Below are 7,707 nucleotides of genomic sequence, written 5' to 3'. Positions count from 1 at the left end.
CATCCCTCATAAGATTTCTTTAATATTTCTCCCATTCATTACAACATTTGGCTGGCCGATCGAAGGTTTTCAACTTTTTCATCACTCGTCTTTTCACAAAACTAGATTTAGGCTTAGTGTATTTGATGTTAACTGGCCATCACTAAGGTGTGTAAAACTTTGGAACATAGATGGACTTCTCTCAAATACTATTAAATCTAATTATCATTACTAAAGAAGAAGAAGAAGAAGAAGAAGAAGAAGAAGAAGAAGAAGAAGAAGAAGAACAACAACAACAACAACAACAACAAAATAAAATACCTTTGTTCATTTGAAAGGGAATTTTTCCTACAGGTGGAAAGCCGCAAATGTCTCTTGATGGTCATATAGCTGTTCTCTGTAATATTCGTACGTGAGTGTCATACCACAAGACCACAAAACCGCAGTTTGAGCCTTACTATGAGAGATGTAGCAGTAGTGATACTCGGGCTTCAATAACTTTTTTTTTAATGAGCTTTTATAAAGCGCAATATCAACTAAATGTGCTCAAAGCGCTTTACAAGGGGTCCCTGTCCAACAGCAACATTTAACATTTAGGACGGGACATGACGCCTGTTAGGCGATGATACAATTTTTTTTCGGACAGAGACAACTCTGTAAACGGTCAGGTACTCATTTTACACCTGAGTACGATGAGGGAATGTGAGTAAAGAGTCTTTTCCAAGGACTCAACTATGCGCCGAGCGAGGCTCGAACCCAGGATCTTCCGATCCGAAAGCGAGTGTCATACCACAAGACCACATAGCCGCTTACGTTTTGATGTCAGGATAGGGTAGAATTGAACCACGCTGGCAAAAGGTTAAATATATTTAAAAGGAAAAAAAATCCGTTACTTTAGATTTTGTTTTGGTATCTGTATTGACTGGAATCGTTTTACAGTTGGATTAGTGTCTTCTTGGGTTACACGGAAGCGTTGTAACTATAACCGGTGTCGCCATTGTGTAACTTAAGGCTGGGAACGGGGTTGGAATCGAATACATACTTTGTGGACAAAATAATCTATCCATCTATCTATCTATCTATCTATCTATCTATCTATCTATCTATCTATCTATCTATCATCTATCTATCTATCTATCTATCTATCTATCTATCTATCTATCTATCTCTCTCTCTCTCTATCTATCTACTCTCTATTATATTATTATTTCTTCTCTCTCTTCTCTTTCTTTCTTTCTCTCTCTCTCTTCTCTCTCTCTCTCTCTCTTTCTCTCTCTCTCTCTCTCTCTCTCTCTCTCTCTCTCTCTCTCTCTTATTCGCCAAAACGTAATCCATTTTTTTTACCAGCCCCGTTTCTACAAGGATAACACTTATGTTTGATACAAAAAATAACATTATCGCTGGCATAATTCAATAGCACTAGGACACTACACCACTCCAACATATGGGCGGATACTTGGATACATGTATACCCCAGTAGCCACATAATATAAATATCAACATTAATTATCGCACGAGTGGATTAGCCTTAAGCTGACGAAGGTTGTGTTTACCTTTGCAGGAAAGTAACTCAGTCCCGACATAGGCGTCAAAGCTGGTATGTTTGTTGAAGAAATGGAACGAGAAGGAGTTTGCAATCCAGGAAAGAAGACTTGAAAAACCTGTCTGTATTGCTAAAGGTTTATACCCTTGGCGAGAAGAAACCGCAGAGAGCACCCAGTGGTCACTGAAGTTTGTCAAGCTAAGCACTTATTAGATTTCTTTAGTTGTTACATTTTTAGAAATGATTATAATATGCTGAAAAAGAGAGGAAAAGATTTCGTGAGATCTGCGGTTCCTTGTCTTTGGATATGGGGTTTGTTTTTATTAGAGAATTGTATGTGAGGTCGGAAGGGGTGTATGTGTGTTTGCAATGAAGTGGTATTACGTAATGAAATTACCTTAAGTATCGAAGTCAACGACAGAGGTGAAATGGAGAGTAAAGAGGTCAGGATGATTGTGAACTCGTGTGCCAAAAAATGGCGATTACTTTTCTTATTTAAACCGGAAAAGCTTTTATGTTTAACATCCGGTATCCTCCTTATCCTTCTCCTTCTTTTGGAGTATGGTGTCAAAAGAATCTGCCAGAAGCCTGGAACGGCAAAAAGTATTTTCTTTTTAAAAAATGGTCGTTTATAGCTAGATTACTGGTAACGTAAAACAACACTATTTTTGTAATATTTATTGCCAGCCAGTAGAGACTTCACAATATAATTATACCGAAGAAAGTATATGCTATTAACGTATCATTGGTTTGTGTAGTGGTAACAAACCAATTCTGGTAAAGTTTCGAATAATCGAAAATACTATTTACATTTTTAAAATCTAATCAATGTATATACCTCATTACGACATTGACGAAGCTTTGCAGAAACATCAAATGTACTTAAATGCTGACAGACGTGGCATTATCAACTTATTGGATGAAATAATTCTTTTTTTTTTTTTTTTTTTTTTTTTTTTTTTTTTTTTTTTTTTTCTCTTCACATCAAAATCCACGAAGAATATATTTTAAACAATTATGTTTCAATCAGTGACAAGGAATTGAATTTGTCTCCGGAAAAATTACTTATTGTGTGAGCACTGCTTTATGCAAAGTGTTTTGTCATAATATTCAACCTTGTACTTTTAATTATTCTTTATTATTATTAGATAAAACATCGTTGAACATCGTTTACGTTTATACATGAGAGAAAGTGACAGACAGACTGGGAGAGAGAGAGAGAGAGAGAGAGAGAGAGAGAGAGAGAGAGAGAAAGGAAGAGAGAGAGAGAGAGAGAGAGAGAAAGGAAGAGAGAGAGAGAGAGAGAGAGAGAGAGAGAGAGATCGAGAGAGTCAATAATGAAAACAAAATGGAAGCGAAAAAAAGCCAACAAGAAAAATAGCCCTTCAGTATTAATATGAGAATATTAGTGAGATAACCAAACATGCGTCTTATCGCATTGATCCGGTCCCAATCATCACACCTTGCTAAAATAGGATTAGATTTTGATTAGAGTCCAAGTGGCAAGTGGGATTACATCCCTTTGGGGAGATAATCCCTTGTTACACAGACCACTCTCTCAGCCTTGGGATTAATATGTAGACATAGGAAGCAAAAGGGGTGGGGTGGATGGAAGTGAAAGGATTGTTTCCTCTTTTTTGATTATCATTAGTTTTAATCTTGTTTTGTTTTTTTTTTTCATTTGTAATTTTTCCACAGTCTGTCTCTAAAATTTGATAGCAGCCATAAACGAAATGGGTGTGATGAGAAGTTTAAAGATCCGTATGGACATTATCATGGAGAATAGGAGAGAGAGAGAGAGAGAGAGAGAGAGAGAGAGAGAGAGAGAAAGAGGGAGATATATAGAGATAAAGAGAGAGAGAGAGAGAGAGAGAGAGAGAGAGAGAAAGTGAGAGAAGGGGGGAAGTAAAAACACCCAAACACAAAAGCATTATTTACTTTGAATTCAATTAGAGCACTCGACTTGTATTAAACTAAACCCGGTTTGATGAAACGTCAAAATGTCCCTCTTGCCTATCGGTATGCCCGGAGATGTTGGGAATCTGGTTCCAATATTGGATGTGGCAGAAAGTACTATGCGACATACTAGTAACCAATTACAAAAGATTTTAACCATTGTTATTGCCAAGAAACAGGTATGAATGGCAGCTGCTTTGGCATGACGAGATGAAAGAATGTATAGTAAAGATTCTGAATCGTAACCCATTTCCAACCCCCAGATGTTTGCTTTTCTTGAATATGGTAACCCAGACTCTCTCCACACCACAAACCTGGAGTACAAAGCTAGACAATACTCCACGCTGAGTGCGTCCGGTTTACTTTTGCCGCCCCTGACCTATTCTTGTCGCCATTTTCCATCTCCTGTCGCCATGTAAAGGTGTATTAAATCTCACCTCAACGTCACAGCGCTAGGACAGAGACTTGCTAGGACAAATCTCCACCAATTACCTGTGACAAATATACCCCTCACAAATAACCGACACCCCTGTGTCTTGTGTGTAATCAAATGTTATTTGCCTGTATTAACCTTTTTAAAGTGGAGTGTGAATTTTACTTAATTATACAGGAAGGACACAGCAATAGCAATAACAGCGATGTTATTAAGACTCCGGTGAAGTCCCCTAGTCGCAATGCTTTTTCTGCTCTTTTAGTGTAAAAACGGGTAAGTTTGTAGTTATGTATGATAACCAGGTGACAATAAATACATGGAACCATAATATGTATGTCTTATAGCTTTCTTGAAAAGCCGCAATTTATTGAAGATGAGATTATAACAGGTTTTCAAGCTTGTTCACAGTATGGCGAGGGGAAAGGAATTCACTACTGTTCAGAGGTTTTTGTAGTCTTTCAACTCAAAATGGTGACAATTTAGAACACAATTCGTCATTGACAGGCAAAACCCTCAAGAACTTCCATCAATCGAAACATACTGAAATGGGTTTGTGTATCAAAACGGTTTGGACCTTTATTAATTGGTACTAATACCCTTCAACAGTCGTAACGTCACTTCCCTCGTAATGACGCATGGTAACTTAGTAACTGGCTCTAAACTATCGGAACAATGGCGGACGCCCTGATGAACTATTTCTCCGACGAGCATAAAAGTGTATCCAGAGAAGAAAAAAAACATTATAAATCTGATCATGTTTTGACTTTTACACATTCTGATCACAAGACATATGGAAAATTCTAGCCAGCATGAAGAATAAAAAAGGACCGATTTTCTTTGTTTAGAACCACGATGGCCGCCGTTGCTGTGAGACGTGACATCAGACTATTGAATCCAATTGGAATATATATCTTATTACATATTTGGCAAATGGGATTATTTGTAACACTAAGGCTTCGAAACCACTGAACCAATCGTCACCAAATTTTGCACGGTGTTTACACTTGACTCGAAGTTGATTTGCGTGTTTTATGAGATTGATTAGAGATGGTTTTATCGAAAAATCATATTTGTTTCGCCAAATCCCATTTAAAACAGACGCCATCATTTTCAGCACGCGGGTTGTGTCAAACTTCCGGTGAGCGAAGATGACAATGAGGTGGGAGTACTTGCATTAGATGGATACCAGTAAGTGGCTCCGCTCATTATTTTTGATAAAATCAATTTCTTAAAATTTATATAAACCGTTTTCCGCTCTAAACATTGGGAAATAATTATTTGAAAGGGGAGAGAAATCTATAAGTTATTTAATGCAGAAAATATCACTCCGTGCCCAAATATAAAACTCCGTGGAGGTCTCTCTACGAGTTCAAAATGTATCCAACAGTTGAATCATAGATTTTGAGTTGATCAACTTATCATCACGTTCATCGTACCGACAGCTATACTTTTATTATATTATAGAAAAGAAATAAGGTCGCACCGTGAAAGGGTTAATCAATACAAACACACAGGATTGGATGAATAGACTGGGGCTGGATACGGACTGCATCAGTAAATTAAATAGCAATTTGTGGACTTAACATTTTGAACATCGAAGAATGTGAGTGAAAATTAATTACTACCTAGATCTAGATGGGTCTAACTGAATTTACATTTTTTTGCGTTTCGTGTTGCGTCAATTTTGTCATAAGATAAAGAAGAAATATTTGATCTCGTAAATATTTGTACAGTAGACTGTAATGAATGCGTTAAGTGTCTGTCAAACTGTTGAATCTTCTTTCGGCTGGCAGGACTTTGCCTTCGTGACCGTTAATTTAGTTGATATTATTGTATTTGTCATTATGTGTGTCAAAAAGTTATTACTACTTAAAATAGTATACCGTTTGGTTACATTTTTTTTCTTTCTTTTGGCTTGTTTTGTTTGTTTTTGTTTTTTTTTTTGTGTGTTTTTTTTTTTTTTTGTTTTTTTTTTGGGGGGGTGTCTTTTTTTGTTTTGGGTTTTTTATCAATTTGTTATTATTTTCTTTGTTATTTTTTCCTTTTTCGTCTTGAAATCAACTATTACTTATTTCATTATTGATATATAAATTTTGATTTAATTGCTCTTTTCGCACATATTCCTATATAATATAAATAATAATAATAATAATATAATAATAATAATAATAATAATAATAATAATAATTAATAATAATAATAATAATAATAATAATAATAATAATAATATAATAATAATAATAATAATAATAATAATAATAATAATAATAATAATAATAATAATAATAATAATAATAATAAAAATAATAATAATAATAATAATAATAATAATATAATAATAATAAATATAATAATAATAATAATAATAATAATAATAATAATAATAATAATAATAATAATAAATAATAATAATAATAATAATAATAATTAATGATAATAATAATAATAATATTGATATAATAATAATAATAATAATAATAATAATATATAATAAATAATAATAATAATAATAATGAATAATAATAATAATAATAATAATAATAATAATAATAATAATAATAATAATAATAATAATAATAATAATAATAATAATAATAATAATAATAATATCATAAGCGCGGAAAAAAATATTAAAAACCTGTCTCTCTGAGTATAGTTCAATGTCTTCTCATATTACGCTCAAAAAATTGATAATAATGATATCCTCTCTCTCTCTCTCTCTCTCTCTCTCTCTCTCTCTCTCTCTCTCTCTCTCTCTTTCTCTCTCTCACACACACACACACACACACACATATATATATATATATATATATAAATATATATATATATACACACACATTCACATAAACACACTTTCTCTCACCCTCCTTTATACCATAAGCCGTATAACCTATTAATCTTACAATATACAAATGATTTTCCCACGATTTAATTGACCAAAAGAAAATAGCCGCCTTTATCCTCGAGCACCCTGACGAGATTCATCTCAATGGATTATAAAGCTGCTCTAGAAAACCATGTTTTTCTAGTCATAAACTTATCTGTTTTTCTCAAAATCTGATAACACGATAAGAACCCAGAGAACTATCATTAAATAGCCATTGGTCTTTATTCCAGTTTTTAATTGTTAAATAGTTGAAAACAAGATAACACAATGATATCTCGTGATCGGCTCTCCATGGTGATAATATCACAGCAGTTTGTTGTTGTTGTTGTACACTGTTAAAACAACTTTTTTTCCCCTCATTTTGTCCAGAAAAAGAATAATAGTAAAAATAAATTTAAAGTTAAATTCTCTCTTAATTATCAGCATGAGAAAAAAACTGATATAACCCAGGCATCAGCCGCAGTGCAGGGTCGAAAATTGAGCAACAGACGCTTAGTTTCTTGCTAAAAGAAAAAGCAACAGCAACACTCGATCCGTACCCGGGTCCCCCGGATGTATTTTCCAGCCAGTCATTTGACCTTTCCCCCTTTACTTCATATAGCCCTATATTGGCAGAGTACCTCATCAAAATATTTCAAATTTGTGACTGTATTCAAAGCAGGTTGCAAATTGATTGTCATTTTAATGTCTTGATATAAAATATCTTTCAATTTACCTTTTTGCATACCGCAATATCAATTTGACCAAAATAGTCTTTTCCACGGATCGAAAGTCAGCAGAAATGATGAAGACGTAGAACTAGTCATGACGCCTATATAGTATAGCGCTATTACAATTTTTTTCTCAACAGATGCAACGCTATAACCTGAGGTCCTAATTTTACTCATTTTACACACGAGTCTGGTGAGA

Source organism: Berghia stephanieae, chromosome 4 (assembly GCF_034508935.2).
Source record: "Berghia stephanieae isolate SIO BIC M18660-M18661 chromosome 4, UCSD_Bste_1.3, whole genome shotgun sequence".
Lineage (NCBI taxonomy): Eukaryota > Metazoa > Mollusca > Gastropoda > Nudibranchia > Aeolidiidae > Berghia > Berghia stephanieae.
The sequence above is the reverse complement of the archived record's forward strand: the minus strand, read 5'-3'. Positions refer to the sequence as shown.